Source organism: Onychostoma macrolepis, chromosome 04, assembly GCF_012432095.1.
Source record: "Onychostoma macrolepis isolate SWU-2019 chromosome 04, ASM1243209v1, whole genome shotgun sequence".
NCBI classification, from domain to species: Eukaryota; Metazoa; Chordata; class Actinopteri; order Cypriniformes; family Cyprinidae; genus Onychostoma; species Onychostoma macrolepis.
This window is the reverse complement of record NC_081158.1, coordinates 425,856-449,541: the sequence shown is the minus strand read 5'-3', so window position 1 is coordinate 449,541 and position 23,686 is coordinate 425,856. Positions and strand designations below refer to the sequence as shown.

Below are 23,686 nucleotides of genomic sequence, written 5' to 3'. Positions count from 1 at the left end.
CTAGTTCTATCTGATCTGAAATAGTTTCTGCATTAAAATAGGCTGGGTCTGTATTAAAGCGGTTTATTGTGTCTCAGCTTGTTCAGTGAATGACACAGATGTCTTTACTAGAAGATCTTTAAGCTGAAACTCATTCATTCATTGTGTTGTTGCCCTTGTTTCTGCTGTGTGGATAGAGATGATCAGACTGAAGACCTGCAGCAGGATTCTCACCAACCAATAAATAATGAACTACAGAGAGCCAAAGACCAGCACAAAACCAGCATGAAGAACAAGTATGAGAGATTATTTGAGGGACTGAAACTCCAGGAGAATGAAACCCTCCTGAATAGTATCTACACACAGCTCTACATCATAGAGGGAGAGAGCGAAGGAGTGAATGAAGAACATGAGGTTTTACAGATGGAGAAAATAGCCAGAACAAAACTCTCACCAGACACTCCAATCTACTGCAATGACATCTTTAAAGCCTCACCTGAACCAGGATGTGAGGAGAAAGACCAGATCAAGACTGTTCTTACTAAAGGCATCGCTGGAATCGGAAAAACTGTCTCTGTGCAGAAGTTCATTCTGGACTGGGCCGAGGGAAAAGCCCATCAGGATGTAGATTTCATGTTTGTGCTTCCATTTCGAGAGCTGAACTTGATCCGAGATCATCAGTACAGTCTTCACAGACTTCTTCTGGACTTTCATCCTGAACTTCAAGATCTGGACTCAAAGATTTATGAGGAGTGTAAAGTTGTGTTCATCTTTGATGGTTTGGATGAAAGCAGAATCACACTGATGTTTTCAGACGATCAGAAAGTTTGTGATGTGACTGAGACTTCATCAGTGAGTGTGTTGATGTCAAACCTCCTGAAAGGAGATCTGCTTCCTCTGCTCTCATCTGGATCACCTCCAGACCAGCAGCAGCCAATCAGATCCCCACAAAATACATCAACCGTGTGACAGAAATTCAGGGATTCACTGAGCCTCAGAAGGAGGAATATTTCAGGAAGAGAATCAGTGACCAGCATCAAGCCAGCAGAATCATCTCACACATCAGAAGAGCAAGAAGCCTCCACATCATGTGCCACATCCCTGTCTTCTGCTGGATCTCATCCACTGTGCTTCAAAACCTCCTGGAAGAAGATCTGAGTGCAGAAATCCCTCAAAGTCTGACTGAAATGTACATCCACTTCCTGCTGATTCAGATCAACATGAGGGATCAGAAGTATGAAGAGAAAGATCCAGAGAAACTCCTGCAGTCCAACAGAGAAGTGATTGTCAAACTTGCTGAAGTGGCTTTCAATCAGCTGATGATGGGCAATGTGATGTTCTATGAGGAGGACCTGATTGAGAGCGGCATATATGTCACTGACGCCTCAGTGTATTCTGGGATTTGCACTGAGATCTTTAAGGAGGAATCTGTGATTTATCAGAGGAAAGTCTACAGCTTCATTCATCTGAGCTTTCAGGAGTTTCTCGCTGCTTTCTATGCGTTTTACTGCTGTTTAACAAAGAACATGGAGCAAGTACAGTTTATTCTGAATTCTGAAAATAAGGGGAACAAATTTGAAAAAAACTCTCTGAATGATCTACTATCATCAGCAGTAGAAAAAGCCCTTAAGAGTGAGAATGGACGTCTGGATCTGTTCCTGCGGTTCCTGCTGGGCGTCTCACTGGAGTCCAATCAGAGACTCTTACAGGATCTACTGACACACACAGAGAACAGCTCAGAGAGCACCAGGAGAACCACACAGTACATTAAAGACAAGATCAAAGGTAGATATCATCTCTCAGCTGGTCAGTCCATCAATCTGTTCCTCTGTCTGCTGGAAGTGAAAGATCAGACTCTGTCCAGAGAGATTCAGGAGTTTTTGAAATCAGACAAACAAAATCAGGAACTCTCTTCATCTCACTGCTCAACAATCGCTTACATGCTTCAGATGTCAGAGGAGGTGCTGGATGAGCTTGATCTCATGAAATACAATGCATCTTCTGAAGGAAGAGGAAGACTGATACCAGCTGTGATCAACTGCAGAAAAGCTCTGTGAGTATTCATTCAGTCATTACAGAAGAAACAGTTTAGTCTGTAGTGAGACTCAACCTAATTTATCAAATCATAACCCTGCTTTATTTACATAAAATCATTTATTTCTCATTTGAACATTGAAACAGATAGAATATAAGCAGTTGAAAGCAGACAGTAGAAGCACAGCTGTGTGGAAACATGTTTACAGCCATCTCACATTCATAATTCATTATTTAATGCTCCAAACAAAGTATTACTTTATATTAAAATACATTTTCTTCAAATATGAACTAGACTAAAAAAGAGGAAACAGTGCTGCAATAAAACAAAAGAGATCCTGTTATTTACTAAATTTTGAGCCATAGAGCTAACTGAATAAACAAAAACAATTTTTTTTTGCCAAAAACCTGAACGTTTTACTTTAACAGATGCGATAACTGAAAATTTGATATGGAAAAAGCTGTATTAAACTCTGTCTAAAAATAAAGTTGTCCAGCCCAAAAAGACTTTTACATTTATTCATTTGGCAGATGGTTTTTATCCAAAGCGACTTAGAATTGAGGAACACAACAAGGGATTTACTATTAGATGGTAATAAACATGAGACTGCCTTTAATACAAGGTTTCAGTCATCATTCAAAATAGTAAAAGCTAAGACAGGAAGAGAAAAGCATAATATGAGAACAGAAAAAGTGAAGGCATAGAATTTTTTATTTTTTAATTTTATTTATTTATTAAGGCAGTTGAGTTAAATATGAGTTTTCAGTTGTTTCTTGAAGATTGTGAAGGATTTGGCTGTCCGGGTGGAGTTTGGTAGGTCATTCCACCAACAGGGTACGGTGAAAGAGAATGTCTTAGAATGGGACCATGATCCACCACTTGAAAAAGTTAATTTGTTCTTGTAACTTATTTCAAAAAGTGAAACTTTCATATATTCTGGATTCATTACATGTAAAGTAAAACATTTCAAAAGTTTTTTTGTTTTAATTTTGATGATTAGAGCTTACAGATAATGAAAGTCAAAAATCAGTATCTCAAAATATTAGAATATTTACATTTGAGTTTCAATAAATGACCATCCCTACAGTATAAATTCCGGTTATCTCTTGTTCTTTGAAACCACAATAATGGGGAACACTGCTGATTTGGAAATGGGCCAGAAGATGATCATTGACACCCTCCACAAAGAGGGTAAGTCACAGAGGGTCATTACTGAAAGGGGTGGCTGTTCAAGGAGTGTTGTATCAAAGCATATTAAATGCAAAGTTGACTGGAAGGAAGAAATTGGGTAGGAAAATGTGCACAAGCAACAGGGATGACCGCAAGCTTGAGAATACTGTCAAGCAAAGCCGATTCAAACACTTGGGAGAGCTTCACAAGGAGTGGACTGAAGCTGGAGTCAGTGCATCAAGAGTCACCACGCTCAGACGTCTTCAGGAAAGGGCTACCAAGCCACTTCTGAAACAGAAACATTGTCCGAAGCATCTTACCTGGGCTAAGGAGAAAAAGAACTGGACTGTTGCTCAGTGGTCCAAAGTCCTCTTTTCAGATAAAAGTAAATTTTGCTTTTCATTTGGAAATCAAGGTCTGGAGTCTGGAGGAAGACTGGAGAGGCACAGAATCCAAGCTGCTTGAAGTCCAGTGTGAAGTTTCTGAAGTCAGTGATGATTTGGGGTGCCGTCACGTCTGCTGGTGTTGGTCCACTGTGTTTTATCAAGTCCAAAGTCAATGCAGCCGTCTACCAGGAGATTTTAGAGCACTTTGTGCTTCCATCTGCTGACAAGCTTTATGGAGATGCTGATTTCCTTTTCCAGCAGGACTTTAGCACCTGCCGACAGTGCCAAAACCACTTCCAAGTGCTTTGCTGACCATGATATTACTGTGCTTGATTGGCCAGCCAACATGCCTGACCTGAACCCCATATGGAATCTATGGGCTATATGTGAAAATAATGAAAATGTGCGCCTTCAATTAATTCAGTCGTGTTCAAATGATAACTAAATGTTTGTCATGATCTCTCTCTGCTTGTATGATCAATTTATTTTTTAGAAATTATTAATTTAATATTTTAGAACACTGAATAGGGCAAATAATCGAAACACAAATATTTTTCCATACTGTTTTTTCCCCATACTTTTCCAGACCTGCAAATTAGGCTACTTAAGTGAAATACTTTTTTGAATGAATAAATGAATGAATGAATGAGGCATTTAAACTGTGCAGGAACCGGTGAGCCAAATGAGTGTAGTGTGAGAAAAGTGAAGTGAAGTGACATGTGGCCAAGTATGGTGACCCATACTCTGAATTTGTGCTCTGCATTTAATTTAAATATTTATTAATCAGATCACGAAAGGTCCCCAAGCTGGTACTCGAACTCGCGTTCCCTCGAAGCACAACACTGCATCACCAAACACTGCCTATACAACGGTATCGGCTCAGACTGTTAGAAGACATTTAAATAAATATCATAATCATAAAAAAAATATTATTTTAGTTAAACAAAATATGTTCAGTGATAACTACAAAATAAAAAGATAGGCTGTAAAACCATAGACATAACGGTCTTATCAAGTAACTGTACGAAGTTCTGGTTCGAGCTCCGCCTACTTCCGGTTGAATACAAATACGAATAATTATATAAAGTGGGGGGAAAAAAATATTTGATCCCCTGCTGATTTTGTACATTTGCTCACTGACAAAGAAATGATCAGTCAATCATTTTAAATGGTAGGTTTATTTGAACAGTGAGAGACAGAATAACAACAAAACAATCCAGAAAAACGCATTTCAAAAAAGTTATAAATTGATTTGCATTTTAATGAGTCAAATAAGTATTTGACCCCTTCGCAAAACATGACTTAGTACTTGGTGGCAAAACCCTTGTTCCAATCACAGAGGTCAGATGTTTCTTGTAGTTGGCCACCAGGTTTGCACACATCTCAGGAGGGATTTTGTCCCACTCCTCTTTGCAGATCCTCTCCAAGTCATTAAGATTTCGAGGCTGACGTTTGGCAACTCGAACCTTCAGCTCCCTCCACAGATTTTGTATGGGATTAAGGTCTGGGGACTGGCTAGGCCACTCCATGACCTTAATGTACTTCTTCTTCAGCCACTCCTTTGTTGCCTTGACTGTGTGTTTTGGGTCATTGTCATGCTGGAATACCCTCCACGACCCTTTTTCAATGCCCTGGCCCTGATAGTGCATGGTCCCGTCCATCGTCCCTTTGATACGGTGCAGTTGTCCTGTCCCCTTTGCAGAAAAACACCCCCAAAGCATAATGTTTCCACTTCCATGTTTGACGGTGGGGATGGTGTTCTTGGGTTCATAGGCAGAATTCCACGAGGTGAAATCTTGCATGGAGCCCCAGTCCGAGGGAGGCTGACAGTTATTTTGTGCTTCTTCCATTTGCAAATAATTGCACCAACTGTTGTCACCTTCTCACCAAGCTGCTTGGCGATGGTCTTGTAGCTCATTCCAGCCTTGTGTAGGTCTACAATCTTGTCCCTGACATCCTTGGACAGCTCTTTGGTCTTGGCCATGGTGGAGAGTTTGGAATCTGATTGATTGATTGCTTCTGTGGACAGGTGTCTTTTATACAGATAACAAGATGTGATTAGGAGCATTCCCTTTAAGAGAGTGCTCTTAATCTCAGCTCCTTACCTGTATAAAAGACAGCTTGGAGCCAGAAATCTTGCTGACTGATAGGGGATCAAATACTTATTTGACTCATTAAAAATGCAAATCAATTTATAACTTTTTTGAAATGCTTTTTTCTGGATTTTGTTGTTGTTATTCTGTCTCTCACTGTTAAAATAAACCTACCATTAAAATTATAGACTGATCATTTCTTTGTCAGTGGGCAAACGCACAAAATCATCAGGGGATCAAATTATTTTTGCCGCCACTGTATATATATATATGTGTGTGAGTGTGTGTATATATATATATATATATATATATATATATATATTAGGGCTGTAAGTTTAACACGTTAATGAATTAGTCACGAAAAATAACGTGATTAAAATATTTTAATGCAGGTAACGCACTGACCCCACCCCAGACCTGTACATCATCTTACATTTCATATAGTTGGCTGTTGAGAAATATGATGCAGGGCAACAACTCCATGAATACAGTTATGCAGTTAAATTTCAAGATATTGGTGCAAAAAATGCTCCTGCATGAGATTTTGTCTCATATTTACATCATACGATATCACACAAGCAGGGAGAGCAGTGCTGTTTGTCACGAATATCACAAGTTTAAACATGATTTTATAACAACAGTTCAGCAAATAAGAAGTTGATATTGTGTTACATTTTAAACACAATATTAGGCTATGTGTTTTTGCTCAAATTTTGTTTTTAAATTTTGACCTAATTTGCAGGTCTGGAAAAGTATGTTTTGACTATTTATCCGCTAATGTTAGTCATTGTTTCATAATGCTAAAAAAAAAGATATGTAATCAATAAAAGGCATATTTCAAGGGTGACAAACTCAGTTCCTGGAGGGCCGCAGCCCTGCAGAGTTTAGTTCCAACCCTGCCCCAACACAAATACCACGTAGTTTTCAAATAAGCTTAAATTACTTGATTAGCTGGATCAGATGTGTTTAATTAGGGTTTAATCTAAACTGTGCAGGGCTGTGGCCCTCCAGGAACTGAGTTTGACACCCCAGGCATATATTATTTTCATATACAGAGTACAGAAAACATTACTTTATCCATCCATCTCCTCCTCACTGCATGTCATTCTATATTACAGGATTGCAGGATGTTGGCCTTTTGGTCAGCACTGTGAAACTGTGAGTTCAGCTTTACAATCATCAAACTCCAATCTGAGAGAGCTGGACCTGAGTGTAAATGACCTGAAGGATTCAGGAGTGAAGCTACTGTCTGATGCACTGAAGAGTCTAAACTGTCAGCTGAAGATACTGCGGTTTGAATTTAACATTGTCTCATTTACTGTTTAATAACCATACCCTTTGAATATTGTTACGTAAATATATTAGTGGCATTTTCTCAGAGGACACGACCAATACCATTTGACACTTGATGAAAAAAATAATCAACAGTACAAAAATCAGGGTTCCCGCGTATCCTGGAAAAGCTGACATTTAGTGATTGAAAGATAGAGAAATGTAAATATTTTTTATACTATACTATGGCGAAATGCCCACTTATATAGCCAGATACACCCATTCTGGCGGGCTTCGTTACCATAGACTCATGCAGTTCCGCTGCCAAGTCATTAGTTCGTTTTTAATTTACTGCACGAACCAATGGCCGTACAGTTAAACTGCATGATTGTAAAGGCCTCAGTCCTCTGAGAAAAAGGAGTTTTCTCCCATAAGCTTCTAGCGACGCAGTACAAGTGGAGTATCAAAAGGGAACTGGATTACTCTTTTGCTTTGCCACTGCTATCATTGTTTGCTGTTGTAGACCATGCCGTTTATATATGTAATGACACTACATGTATTTTGTTTCTCCCCAACCCTGGTTAGTAAGCTGAAGCCCAGTGGCTTATCTCTTGATGTAACACCAATGACACAATGAAACACCAGTGACACAACCAACACCAAAGGTTGTTATCCAGAAATATTTATTACTGGGATACTTTATATTACAGTTATAAAATCCTAAATGATTGTAAAGAGTTGGGAGAAAATTGGATATGTGTCACAACTGCGTCAGGTTTTATTAAAGAAACAGTGCTGCTTTTAAAGTGAAACCTGCTGCAGTCTGTGATTGATGTAAATCAAAGAACTAAAGAAAAAGAGAAATCACTTGACTGCTCTGCTTGCTGATTAAGTTTTGTAGCTTGAATAAAGAATAATCAATATAGCTTATGCATACAATTTATAGTTTGTGAAGATTGTTTTAAGTTCACTTATAAAAAGTTGTTATATTTTTCAAAGCCTATTAAATATTAAAAATATATTTATGTTGTTTCTATATTAATTTGGAAGTTCAGTGTGAAAATATGACGATACAAATATGTTAATATGCGTTTAGTCACATTTATTTAATTAATTACAGAAAAAAATTGATCCTTTTTTTTTTAATTGAATGGCAGACAGCACTAATGTTAACCTTTTATAGATGTTATTGTTGGTAATATTAGTTAATTTTTACAGTTGAATATGCATTTAAATTTAATTTCCAATTTTATAAGCCCCCCAGAGATCGGGATGGCCCCCCACCCCCTTGGCCCCTTCAAATGTTCAATTCGATAATCCGGCCCTCAAATGAAGTAAATTGAATAACCCTGGTGTATATCATAGTTATCAGTGGAACTATAAAAAGATCTTTAACTAGTTTACATTTTTCAGGTCATATCTCTTACTACTATATTGCTGGAGAGGAAAATTTTAACAGTCCTCAGCTATTAACAAAGAATAAAATAATTTCTTGTCATGTAATTGCCCAGCTGTCCAATGATGATCTCCATGAACCCCTGAATCTGAACTAAGCACTTTTTCAGTACTAGAGGCTGTCTAATTAGACACATTATCCCTTTATCACCACACCAATTAGCATCATCTCTTGGGCTTGACTAGAAAAACTTTCTGCCTCTAGCATGCACTTCAGATTATAAACCTTACCTGATAAACACATTAATGTCACTATTTTTTGTTGTTGTTTTTATGTACTCAGGCTACATGGATGTAATCTCACTGCTCAGTCTTGTGATAGCCTGTCATCAGCTCTACAATCTTCAAACTCTGTCCTGAGAGAGCTGAACTTTAGTAACAATGACCTGCAAGATTATGGAGTGAAGTTGCTTTCTCTTGGACTGAAGAGTCCAAACTGTCGGCTGGAGATACTGAGGTTTGATTTCAAACATTTATTTATGCATTTGTATTAATTTATTCATTCATTTGTTCATCTTGCTAGTATTTTTATGCAATGGCTGTTTTTTTCTTGTTTAGATTTTCCATATGTAATCTCACTGATCTGTCTTGTGAGAGCTTGTCATCAATTTTACAATACCAAAACTCTGTCCTGAGAGAGCTGGATCTGAGTAACAATGACCTGCAGGATTCAGGAGTGAAACTTCTTTCTTATGGACTGAAAAGTCCAAACTGTCAGCTGGAGATACTGAGGTAAATGTTTGTTCATAAAACAATTAACAAATTTCTGTTTGTAAATTACCTTTAAATTTTATCACCAAATGTAATAATAATAATTAATAATTTGTTACATTTATATAGCGCTAAACTCCATTTGCTCTCAATGGAACGCCAGCATACAAGACAGAAACAACATTTGCAGATATTTTTCCATTTTTATGTAGATGTCTGTATTTAGATGTCTGTATGACACATGTGGACTAAATAAATCTACAAGAAAAAGTTAATAATATAATTTTATAAAATGGTTACTTCTATTCCTCGATTCTGATTGGTCAACAGCTGTGTTTTATTCACGATACAGCACGGCTATGACCGCTTCACCCAAAGGTTCTGTGTATCACTGAGCAACATTCGTAGCAACATAAACAATCAATAATATAGCATTAAAGCTGATCTGTGTATTATGTATTTCGGCAATATTATCTGTTTTTGTTATTTATTTAAAGAAGTATGAGTGACCCCTGCTGGCGTTATGTTTCATCTTTCATCTTTAATTTTGAGACCAAGCCCTTCCCCCCGTCTGAACACTTGCAGAGATATGTTGATGTGTGTGCGGCGCGCGGCGCGCGGCGCGCGTCTGTGTGAAAGCCCACAGTTTCCGAAGTGAGGAGGGAATATTACTGTAGTTTTTAGTTTTCTTTTTCAGATAGGGTTCTGTATGTCTATATGTCCATCATTTTACACTGTAATGACGCTTGCAAACTCGCCCTGTGCCGCGAATCGATCTGTTTTAAAACTAAAAAACGGAAAACACCTTTTCTCATGCTGAGAGATAAGTAGATGTATGTGTGTGAGAAAATATCATATATGGTGTTAAAAAATAACAGCGGATGATAAGAGCTCCTATTCTGTTTTTATTTAAGCTCCATTAGATGAAAGGCATGTTCGGAACATTCTCTTGCTGTTTACTGTTGCTGTCAGGAACTATTTTTAAGCGGAAGGACAGCATTTAATGAACTTGCTTCAAAAAGTAACATTTCAATACATAAATGTGACCTGTTCTGGCGAAATGAGTCGGAAGTCGCACGGACTAATTTTGAGCTACAGGCAAAAGAAATGAAGAATGTCAGTTTTGGTCAAATTTAAGGATTTCACAAAAATGAGTTCATTAAGCCCTCTTCTAGTGATCCCAATGCTCCAAATAGTAATTAAACATCTAAAATGACCTTTATTTGAACGTTTTCTGAGAGGAGTACCTTTTTCTCTGCGCACTTCTGGACGACTGCTGCTGCTTCTCACCACAAGTTGTAGGTCTATTGTTGCAAAGCGCAGCATTCCAGCTTTGTGAATATTCATATCGAATTCTCTATGACATGAGTCCAAACCAGTGAAATATTATTTTTAAACCCATGCTGATGAAAACAAAACGATCGTGCTGACTGACATTTGCAAAGCGCGTGCATAAGACGCGCCTTTCTGCGAGCGCGATCTCCCTTATAAAGAACATTATTGCGAAACATTATTTGGAAAATTTGCGCATTCTGACTCATTTTGCCAAAACGGGTCACAAATGTTTCGTTTCAGTATTGTTTTACTGTGTGGTAACCGTTTTATAAAAGCTACTCGAGCCGTGATTTATTCACGATACAGCACGGCCTCTTGTACCTCATTGCTTACTTCAAAAATATTTTGCTATTCGAATATTTAATTCATGCATGTATAGCTTCTGACAGCACATCCAACGGCTGTGTGTGGGACGCCTATAGCATCTCAGACAGTGTTCAAAATTAACATGGCCCTGCTGAGTATATGAAATGGTCTTTTTTTTTTTTATATAAATTCTAACAGTGCATGGTTGTGATAATGTAACTGTTGCATGTATGTTTTGTTTTAGTATGTGCTTTGTTCCACTTTCCTAACAATAGTTTGTTATTTACTTGCTTGTGTTCATAGGTGTGACTGTGAGAATCTGCAAGCAACTTTCAATTTTATTTTAGTCATACAAAGTTAGAGGTTATGTTTTGTTTTGAAAAGATTGTTTTGAATATTCTTTCTTTCACTACTTTGTCGACAATAGATTTCAGAAGCAGTATTGCATCACTTGTGTGTGAGAGAGATCAAATGCCTTATTTACCTTTTAAAGGAGACCTATTATGCCCATTTTTACAATATTTAATATAAGTCTCAGGTTTCCCCAGAATTTGTCTGTGAAGTTACAGCTCAAAATACCCCACATATCATTTATTATATTGTTTTGATTTTGAGTGGAAGCAGAAACAGGCTGTTTTCGTGCATGTCTCCTTAAATGCAAATGAGTTGCTGCTCCTGCCTCCTTTTCCAGAATAAGGTTGTGCCTTAACAGCTTGTTCCTCAGATACTCTGATTAAAAAAAAAACCCATCTGTTTAGTTTTGATTATCATGTCTATCACGCTGAAATCATGCGTTTTGAAGACATATTAGTTTAAACTTCTGGGTCCAGATTCACAAAACATTCTTAAAGGAACACTCCACTTTTTTTGGAAATAGGTTCATTCTCCAACTCCCCCAGAGTTAATAAGTTGAGTTTTAACGTTTTTGAATCCATTCAGCTGATCTCTGGATCTGGCGATAGCACTTTTAGCATAGCTTAGCATAGATCATTGAATCCGATTAGACCACTAGCATCGCGTTCAAAAATGACCAAAGAGTTTCGATATTTGTCCTATTTAAAACTTGACTCTTCTGTAGTTATATCGTGTACTAAGACTGGCGGAAAATGAAAAGTTGCGATTTTCTAGGCTGATATGATTAAGAACTATGCTCTCATTCTGGCGTAATAATCAAGGAACTTTGCTGCCGTACCATGGCCGCAGCAGGTGCAGTGATATTACGCAGCAGTCCCCAGCTAGGTACCTAGTTATAATATAGCTGGGGACTACTTTCAGGCGCTACGTAATATCACTGCGCCATGGTACGGCAGCAAAGTTCCTTGATTATTACGCCGGAATGAGAGTATAGTTCCTAGCCAAATCGGCCTAGAAAATCGCAACTTTTCATTTTCTGCCGGTCTTAGTACACGATATAACTACAGAAGAGTCAAGTTTTAAATAGGACAAATATCGAAACTCTTGGTCATTTTGAACGCGATGCTACTGGTCTAATCGGTTCAATGATCTATGCTAAGCTATGCTAAAGTGCTATCGCCAGATCCAGAGATCGGCTGAATGGAATCCAAAACGGTAAAACTCAACTTATTAACTCTGGGGGAGTTGGAGAATGAGCCTATTTCCAAAAAAAGTGGAGTGTTCCTTTAAGAAGAAATTTCTTCTTAACTGCCATTTTCTTCTTATTTTTTAACTGAAGAAAAACGTTAAGAATATTTTGTATTCCCAAAAATTCTTCTTAAGAATATTCTTAAGTTTTGTCTTAAGAACAATTTTATGAAAAAAGCTAAGAAGAATTCCAATTCTTGAAAAGAATCTTCTTAAAAATCATCGTAAATAACTTCTTAAATTTAGGACAGCCCCAGACTTATCTTAAATCCCAAACAGTAAGAATTATTTAATAAATGTATTGGATTATTTCAAGTTAATTGTTATATTTAAGCATTACAACAACATTAGCTACATATAATACATAGCAGGATTATTAAAAGGCATGTGTGCAAGTTTTCTGAAGTGACAGCAATGACTGATAATGTAAACAATGATTGGTCATGATTAGCCTATGTGTGACGCTACTTTTTGCTGACTTCAAAACTGAGTAGCAACTCTGCAAAAACAAGTCAGATAGGGAGCTTTAATTGGACGCTTTTATTTTAGCTTATAAATGTGACATAATCTTTGGCAGTATGCAGCGCATATGAATGCACCGATACACAGGACACAGCGTTTGCTGTAGCAGCGTGGACACATACCGGAAACGTTCACTTGGAGGAGAGCGCAAAATCACTGCACAAAAATGAATGAAACAGATCGTTGCAGCTTGATACAGGCTGTTCAAAAACACGCCGCATTAAAAATGTGAAGCTGAGTGCCAGTCAAAGTCGTGACAAAAAGATTGTGTGTGCTTATTATGATTATTAGGGTAATCTGCAGGAAAAGCAAAAGACAGTAAAGTGTGAGTTTAGCAGTGTGTCATGTATTCACTCAGATAAAGACTGTCATTTCTTCTTAAGAAAAAAATTAAGATGTTCTTAAGAATATATTTGAGAACTTATTAAGAATTTTTCAAGAAATGCACTTAGGAACATTCTGACGAACTTCGTGGAATTTATCTTAAGAAACTTCTTAACTTATTTCTTAAGAAGACTTTCGTGAATCCGGCCCCAGATATAGGGTTTTCTGAGCACACACATCCAAAGCATGTGCACAGAAAGCGGCTGTCACACGGCATGTAAATACTAAACTAAGTTATCTTTCCTTGCTACATCACAGGGGGAGTGGTTCGTTTTTTTTCACAAGCTTGCAGAGAAAGGCTTACCAAAACCAATTTACTGGGTTGTACTTTTTCACATTTTTTGGGTTGGTAGATGCACTGGGGACCCAATTACAGCACTTAAACACGGAAAAAGTCAGATTTTCATGATATGTCACCTTTAAACACAGTGGGCCTCATTTACGAAACGAACGTACGACAGAAAATTGGGCGTACGGTCATTTCAGCGCAAAACTTGAAATTTATCAATATGGACGCGAGCGGTGGCTACGATCAAATCTCAAGTCAGGTCTGAGCTCGTGTACGCAAGTTTGTGAGTTAGCCTGAACTTGCTTGCAGCATAGAGAGTTTCGGAGAATTGTATAATGACAGCATTTTGTTCATTTAGATTATTTTCGTAAACCGACAAACAAAGTTTTTTTTTTTTTCCCCTTTCAGGGCGTAGCTTTATATGCGCAAATAGCAGCATAAACAACAGACCATGAGGAATCACACATCGTCGTATCACGCACCTGCAGCGCTTCTGTGAATGGAGAAAAACAGAAATTATAAAAGGAATAAAATAAATAGGGCTACACGAAATATATTTCTCTTAATTAACAGATTAACAAAAGAAGAAAAAACAACAACAACAGTGCGACAAGTATAGGCCACTTTCGTTTTTGTGACACTCTTAATGCATTTTATTTGTTTTCTTTAGGCTATATCGTTATTTTTAAAAATTTAACTCATGGGTGATCACACAGGTGCCTCACACGCACACACATAACATTTCAGCGTTACTAACTTGACATTTCAACCATTAATCAAACTAAAATGCAGTCACCCAAACATAAAAGTTGCACTGCACAATTTGGACCAAAAAAGTTCCACTGTAAAATCAGCGTGCAGCGCCGAAACAAACATTTATGTTTGCGCATGTGAAGGATGATGTTTTACGTGGATATTGGAACACATCATAGATAATAGTTTAGCAAAAATGGAAACATTTGGATGTCGAATGAGAGAGGCTTGTGAGCCCAATGCCGTTTAGTTTCGCTTTAATAAATTCATTTTAGCTTGACGTTGTATTCTGTTTAAAATGAATGGCACTATAGCCTAATTTGTGTTTTACTTCATAGTTTAATATAACATTTAATAGCTACTCATTTTTTTCATTCTTGTTCTGTAATACCGTTAAATTTAAAGGGTTTGTTGTGGATTAAGCAGAACTAAATAATCTATATAGTGTTTATAAATGTTTCATTATATTTACTGGTATTTAATATACATATAAATGAATGCCATTGTTTGCAATTATTAGGTTAAAGGGTGTTTTTGGAGTAAGATCAGTTTCTGTTTCATGAGATTACTTCCTCTTTTTGGCCGGGTTACGTTTCTCTGTGTCGTAAACTCTAGGGGCGAGGCTTCTAAACTGGGGTGTTTTTAGGGGCATGATATTCAAACGGCGATTGTTTTCTTCCGCCACATTTATCAAAGTACGATCTTTCGTACGATGGGATTGGCGGCATACGAATGTTTCATAAATCACACGTGAACCTTGTCGTAAGCTGATTTGTGCGCTCGGATCTGCGCTCGTTTCTATGTTAGATTGATAAATGAGGCCCAGTATGTATCATGTCCAATGATTTGGGGAATATTTGTTTCTTCCTGATAATGCTAAATGACCACAAAATGATTTTTTTATGAAATTATACAGTGTGATAAATTTAAAAATGACACTTCAGGATTCTACCCCTGGTGTCTAGTGCCAATATAGAAAAATTTTGTTAATGTTCTCACTGGCGGATAGAGAGTCAGACTTGTAACCCGAAGGTCGCAGATTCGAGTCTCAGGTCCGGCAGGGATTGTAGGTGGGGGGAGTGAATAACTAGCGCTCTCTTCCACCCTCAATACCACGACTGTGGTGAGACCCCTGAGCAAGGCACTGAACCCCCCACTGCTCCCCGGGCACTGCAGCATTGGCTGCCCACTGCTCCGGGTGTGTGTTCACGGTGTCTGTGTTTCTTCACTACTCACTGCTGTGTATGTGCACTTGGATGGGTTAAATGCAGAGCACAAATTACAAGTATGGGACACCATACTTGGGTACACGTCAGGTCCTTTCCTTTCCTAAATGTATCTTTTGACTCTGACTTTTGTGACTGAAACTACAGAAAATAACAGCTAAACAGATCCAAAGGTGTGCTTGTGATGTTTGACTGTGAAACTAAAGTAATGTGGACTGTTGCTGTGTGTGTGTTTGTAGGTTATCTGGCTGTATGGTGACAGATGTAGGCTGTGGTTATGTGTCTTCAGCCCTGAGTTCAAACCCTTCACACCTGAGAGAGCTGGACCTGAGCTACAATAACCCAGGAAATTCAGGAGTGAAGCTACTCTCTCCAACCTACAGACTAGATAAACTCAAGTATGTTAAGCTGGAAAAGCTTTCAGGTTTTATTGCTTAAACTCCTATATCTACATGAGTCTATGGGGTTTTTAGAGGATGTAACATTGTAAATGATTTAACTCTCTGGGGTTGACTGTCTTGCCGGCGAGAAGAGCTCATTTTTTTTCTTATCAGTGCGAAAGATACAAAAAATACTCAGTCGATTTTGGTCATACAGACACACTGTATTGCCAAAAGTATTGGGTCACCCCCTTCTAATGAAAGGTTTGACTACTTTAGTAATTTCCATGAGTAAAAATCTTAATGTTTAAGCATATTATGATATTCTAGGGAATTGTGTGCTTCTAATTTTATAGCAACAGTTTGGACAGGACTCTTTTCTATTCTAGCCTGACAATGCCTCTGTGTATAAGGCAAGGTTAAAAAAGAAATGATTGATTCAGTAATTGTGTAAGAACTTGACTGGTCTGCATAAAGCCAAGTCCTAAAACTCATCACTAAACACTAACAACTTGTACATTCACTATATGGACAAAAGTATTGGGACACCCCCTTCTTTAGAACAAAAAAAAAGGCACTTCCAAAACTGTGGCAACGAAGATGGAAAAAAAATTGTACTTCCATCTCTGTTGCAACAGTTTTGGAAGTGTCTAAAATGACTGTACCCATATGTACAAGTCATTGGTGTTTGGTGATGAGTTTTAGGCTCAAGGTCTGCATTTAAAGTGTTTTTTCAGACTAGTGGAAAGAAAACATCCAAAAGACACTGTTAAGTATTTATTTTACAGCTCTTCATCTATTTATGTCAATAGATTTCAATTACAATACATATTTTTAAAAGCCGTTTTCTCAAAATGAGTTTTTTCTCCTACTCTGAGCCATAAATTTCCACTTCAGTAGCACTTACACAAACCAAACTTTACATTTTATTATGTCTATTCCTGAAGGTTTTTACAGAGGGATTTGTTCATATGTCGGGAGCAGTCGTGGCGTAATGGATAGAGAGTCGGACTTGTAACCTGAAGGTTGCGGGTTCGAGTCTCAGGTCCAGCAGGGATTGTAGGTGGGGGAAGTGAATATCCAGTGCTCTGTTCTACCCTCAATACCATGACTAAGGGGAAGCCACTTGAGTAAGGCATCGAACCCCCAACTGCTCCCCTGGTGCCGCAGCATAAATGGCTGTTTGTTCACTACTCACTGCTGTGTGTGTGCACTTGGATGGGATAAATGCAGAGCACAAATTCCTAAGTATGGGACACCATACTTGGCCACATGTCACATTATGAGTTGCTACACATGTCCTTTTCTTTCTTTCGATTATGTACAACACTTTATTACCCCAAAAATTGTGAATATATTGTTTTCTGAATTATGGAGAGACAAAAATTAGATACCCAAAATTAAAAAATAATATATAATCTTAATATAATAATCGCCAATTTTCCGTTTTTTGTACTAGAAATTTATGCAAATTACCCCATATATCATTAAATAATGCTTAATTTGCATATTTAAACCTAACATTTTAAAAAACTTGTAATACAAAAAATGTTTGCAATTATGTAATAAATCAACTGGGTAAGACTGGGTAATTTTTTTTTTTTTACCCTATTCACCTGCAGTGTCTCGCCTTAACTGAACTTTCCAAATTCTTGATTTATCTATGTTTCCAAATGTTATTATGCTGGGTGATTTTAACATTCATATAGACAATGTCAGTAATACAGTAGGTGGACAACCAGAATGCCTATTAGTGCCGTGTGTACCGCCGACGCAAGGCCATGGCGTTAACTGCAAGTCAATCGCGTGTTAAAGTCTACCGAAACTACCGCCAGGTGGCTCAAAGGGACAGATTGCAAACTCACTGTAATTACGATAATGTTTTTTGTAAACGTTGATCAAATAACGAAATAAAACAACATTAACATTATAATATAACATTATAACATCCTCAAATTTACAGTGAGGTTTAATTTCAAAACGTGGGATAGTTGTAGACTACAGCCTACACATCAAAATAAAATAAAAAAAGAATGAAAGAAAGAAATTTACACAAAGGCTCTTTGCATTTTATGGTTATTAAATAGTCATTATGAAAACCATTAAAATGACACAATTTCCTTATGTTGTAATATTATTGTAGTATTAAGGACCTTTCATTTCAATCTACAGACTAATGAAAGTTTTTGAATGAAAAATCCTGACCTTGGCCGTTGGCTGCATGTTTATGAGAGTCTATTCAAGTCACTATTTACTCTTACTAAAAAATATATATTTTTTTTTTTAACTTGAACAAAATAATCTGTGAGAAATCAAGATTAATGGGCTAAAACTGTGACATGAAAAACGCTTAGAAATCCTACAAAAAGTAGGATATTAACTTGGAATGTTTAGATTACATTTGAGGTGTGCATTATGCTATAAAAAAAAAAGAAGAAAAAAAAAGTTGGCTTATTGTTGAGTTTTATTGGCTAGCTAGGCCTAGTTCCAACACATTTTGGCACTCACATTAATGTCACAATGAAAGGCTTGAATTACATTTAATAATTCTCTGATGTACTTCAGAAGGTCACACATACTTATTCATTATCTGCCCTTTTTTAACACATCTATTCCAGAGCCCATGACATGCCAAAAATTATGGACATGAATTAAGAAATTGATCACTTTCTATGATTTGTTCCTTTGTATTAATTAAAATGCTTAAATAATAATTAAACCATATTTTTAATAATAATAAAATAATAAGATTATGTATTTCAGTAAAATGTAAAAAATAAAAATGAATTAGACAACACAGTGCAACTTAAGAATTTTGTCATTTAATTAGAAAACAACTTCTGATTCACAACATTCATTTCCAAATGCAGAAATCGGGTAGAACCTTGCACATCAATTTAGCCTTCTCATATCATCACGACTTGCTTAAAATACAATCTATGGATATAAAACACTTAAAGCATATTGCAATGTTAGTTTAAACATTTAACCTAGATAAAAGTGTGCTGTTAGGCGTATATCTAAGCGTTTGTCCAGAGAGTGGAAGCTGAAGCGCACTTAATGCACGGAGGCGCCAGCACGATCACTTCACTTTGTTCTTCAGTAGAAACAACTTGAAGTATGTCTTCATCCTCATACAGATAAGACCAGTGGCATGCACAGACCTCTGGAGGGACAGGAGACAAGCAACGTTACGAGGGCACAATCGATGTGCGGGGGGGATGGGGATCATGGGGTGGGGTGCGGTGTGGTCCACATAGACCAGGGACCGAAAGGGCACTTTAGCAATGGCGATCAAAGGGGCAGGGGCTCGAGCCAACCATCCAATATCTCCCACCCCTGCACCCCCCCCAAAGAGCGCATCTGTCTTGTGTGCGCAAAAACGTGGTGGAAAAGGGAAGTTGGTTTATCAAGATAATCCATAGTCCAGTGGTGGAAGGTAGCCAGTGATTTCAGTGACACCGGTTATTTATTTTAAATAAATAAATAAAAATAATATATAAAATAATTAAATGGAGATGTGTGTATTCTGCAGTTCGCTGGTTTATGTTACACCATCTTTTTCTTTCAGGTAGAGCATGTCCATTTTTCACTGAGCAAGTGTGACTGAATTCAGTCCAGGTGGAGGGGGTTTGGAGTTCAATTTCATTGTGGGGTTTGCTTGAAATAAAGGTGTGAATCGCTTGCTCTTTCATATGGAGAGTGTCTGATGAGTGTTTCAAACTTGCAGAGCAGGTTTAGGCAAAGTATCTGTTTTAGGGTAAATGCCTCGTTTGGTTTCTCTTTTACAATTGGCATGCAACGGCATACAGAAAATTATATACAATAGAGGTCGACCGATTAATTGGTTTTGCCGATTAATCGGCACCGATAGTTGATTTGCAGAACTATCGGTTATCGGCTAAAATCCATGCCGATAGTTTTCCGTGTTGCGTCTGTTGCTGGAGTGGCTGAGAATGGTCTGCTGTCATTATACAGTACGAGAGCGGCCTCTAGAGGCGGAAATCACTGACGTCTGTTGAGTGTGACACCTGGAACTTCTCCAAGATGCAGCGCTGTGCTTTTGCACAGTGTCACTTGCATTTTTATATTTTGATTAGATAATCATGCAGTGTTCTTAAATAGCAGCAAATAAAGGCCAATTCACACCGCACAGACAAACGCCAACAAACACCAACAAACAAGTTGGCTCAAGTTGGCTGTTGGATTTAGAATTTTGTTAAAAATAACTGTCATGTTCACACTGCCCCAACAAACACCAACAAACTTCGAGTCACCAAGAGTCAAGTAACACGGTGTCTACACCGGACACGACAGTTGTCCCATCGCGCCGCATCCAGTGTATACAGCGTCACTGGTTATAATCAAGAGAACCTCTATTGTATTTTGTCTCGTTGCACCGCGCCGCTCGCGTCTGGTGTTGATGGTGGAAGTCTGATTGGGGACGAAACTGATGATCCTGTAACCAGAATCAAAAGTTTATTGTTATTAATGTCTTTGCGTGTCATTCTTCACCTGAAAAGATGGCGAATAAAAAGGAAAGAGGCCTTGGGTGGAGCACGCTTTAAGTGAAATATGCGCATCGTCATGGAAACGGTTCGTGGCACATCAGAGTTTGTTGTAGTTTGTTGGAAAACCCTTTCACACTGCTCAGACATTCCACGACCAACAAACGCCGATTAAGCATGCTCAGTCGGGTGAAAACAAACTCCAACCAACGCTAACAAACGCCAACAGGGGTAACACACTGATCCAACAAACTCCAACAGACTAGTTTGTTGGAGTTTGTTGGCGTTTGTCTGTGCGGTGAATTGGCCTTAATATGTGAGAGTATACATACAATATCAATAACTTGTACATGTAATTTTAATATGGCCTTGTGTAGGTATTTCAAGATGGCTATCTTTAAGCATGACTGTTGAAGTTAAATGGTAATACTTAACAATAAGAGTCCATTTGTAACATTAATGAAAGCTGTAGAAGTATTGTTCCTTGTTAGAGTGTGTTCATTGCGTTTCAACATTTACTATTACTAATAGGCTTCATTTTTACATTGAGTACATTGTGTAATTTTACATTACACAAAAAAATTCTTCTTTTAGCATTAGTAAACTATGAAATAACTAATGATCAATATAATAATTAATATTAATACTAAATTTTTATTCATTTACAAAGTATGGTTCAGTACTGTTACTGCTTTTTAAAAATAGTAAAGCTCTATTTTAGTTTTCATTCAGTATCCATTTTAAAAACTATCGGTTGATTAATCTGTATCGGCCAGTGTGGTCCAAACTAGCTATTGGTATCGGTAAAATCCACTATGGGTCGACCTCTAATATACAATATAATATGCAGTGTTGGGTAACACTTTATAATAACTGCACACTATGAATCATTAGTTAATCATTAGTAAATAGTCAATTCATCATTTATAAAGCATTGTTCCAACATTAATAGGCATTAGTAAGCAGTTTATAAATACAGCTATAAATGTTTTGTTCTTGAGCATATCTATAATGTTTAATAATTGTATTTTCATACTTTATTAATGATCAGTTTATAATTTCTAAATTATTACGTTATTTACAAACCAGTTATTTAGGAGTTGTCAGTGGTTCATAAGATCATTTAGAAAGTGTAAGTAAATGATTAATAAACTATTTAAATGTACATTTATGAATCTTATTATTTAGACACATGATAATAGTTGCTCAGTGTGTTAATAAATGCTTTATTAACACATATTCCTGCTGTAATTCATGATTAAGTCAGGTAGTTATAAAACATTTAGTAGTTGCCAGCCATCTATTTTTGTGAGCTCATCTAAAGTGAGGACTATTCATACCTCGTAAAGCATTTACAAAGAAGATTTAAAGGCTCATTTATCTTCCAAACAGACAAGTTGAACAAACACAACACAGAGGATACAGAACACAGAAATATTTTTCATGATGCAAAAAGGAAACTGTACAACTGTACAACTAAAAGAAAAATTAAAGTGTACAGTTGGACAGTTTCATTTTTTTCATCTTGAAATAAATATTTCTGAGTTCTGTATCCTCTGTGTTGTGTTTGTTTATTTTTTCTGTTAGGAAGATAAATGAGCCTTTAAATCTCCTTTGTAATAGATATGCTTATAAATCAAGAACAAGGCATTTATAGCTGTATTTATAAACTGCTTACTAATGACTATTAATGTTGGAACAATGCTTTATAAAGGATAAACTGACTATTTACTAATGCTTACCTAATGATTCATAGCGTGCAGTTATTATAAAGTGTTACCCAGTGTTGTTGTTTTTTTCAGGAGATGCGGCACCTCTGCGAGAGAAACTGGCTGAAAGAGAAGTGCGTCTGCCAGAGCTACCTGATCTCATTAAAGTGCGTATAAATAGTACGCCAAATAAAAAAGAAAACCCGTAGTATTGATATGCAAAAATGGACTTTGGCGTGTATATGCTACGTGATGGGTAGGATTAGGGTTGTGGGTTAGATGTGTAGCATATGTACGCGAAAACTGCGTATTATACGCACGCCAAAGTCCATTTTTGCGTATCAATACCACAATTTTTCGTTTTTATATGCCGTATTTATATGCATTTTCATGAGACCGGGCTCGCCAGAGAGACAAAAACTTTTGTTCTTAATTTATATGCTGCTTTGTTCTATTTTCAGTTTCGCACTCTTTTAATTGTATGCGGCAACTCTGCAGTCGTTTTGCCAATACAAATGTAAAATATATTGCAGTAATAAGAAACTGTCCAGAGACTTAATGTAGGCTTAATAATTTTTAGTTTCATTATTGGGCAATTCCAGCGTTACTAACATGACATTCACAGTCAAAACCTGAAATATAAATTCATTACCAATATATTGAACTGTCTTTTTATATTTTTTAAAGCGCTGAAAATAGAGTCCAGACATCAGAAAAGTATCCGTCTATGAACATCTTTTAAATTTTAGATTTGAGAAATCTATGCGTTACGGACGTGACACAAAGACCCGAGGTTTTGGGAGATATTTTTTGGGAGGATTTTGTAGACTTTGTGATTTACAATGCACAAACCAGAAGCAACAATATCTGCAGAATGGAGAAGGGTTGACCATTCACATAACATAAAATATCAATTTTATTTCAATTTTAGTTTTCGTGTTTCAGACGAAAATCGTTATGGATGTCACATCTCTCTGTTACGGACGTGACCATACTGAAAGCAGAATTTATCCAACTAGCCTATGCAAACGCATATAAAATGCTTTAAAAACTTTTACAGAGCTGTCTAGATGGTATTTAGAGCTAAGATTTTTGTAGTTACTAGCAGTCGTTCATTTTTGTCATTATTCAACTAATCACACGTTTCTATTAAATTAACTAATCCATAATGAACTATAATAAATTCCGTGCTCAAGCACACACATTAAGTTTGCCACAAAGCACAGGCAGAAGTATAGCCTAATAATTGTGAAAAAGGAGACATTTTAATTATTTATCAATAAAATATTGTTTTCTTGTCGGCTGCTAGATGAAATTCATGGTGCTGACTCTCATCTCCACAGTATCCAGATGCGCCTTTAGAGAAAAATGCAGCCTTCACAGATTACATAATCAGGGAGTATTTGCTTTCATTTTGAATTGGTTAGTTTAAAAGTAGACATTTCAAGCTTTCTGTGGATATATTTCTCATGTATGTGAGGTGCCCCAATTTTAAGTTATTTCATTATCAGGAAAAATTTCAAGTGATCGCGCAGGAGCCTCCCTGTCATACATTTAAAATGAATAATTTT

At 37.1% G+C, this 23,686-nt stretch overlaps 1 pseudogene; it reads left to right on the top strand.

Annotated features, from left to right (window-relative positions):
* LOC131538882 (NACHT, LRR and PYD domains-containing protein 3-like) overlaps nucleotides 1-23,686 on the top strand; it is a 57,732-nt pseudogene that overhangs the window by 12,363 nt on the left and 21,683 nt on the right.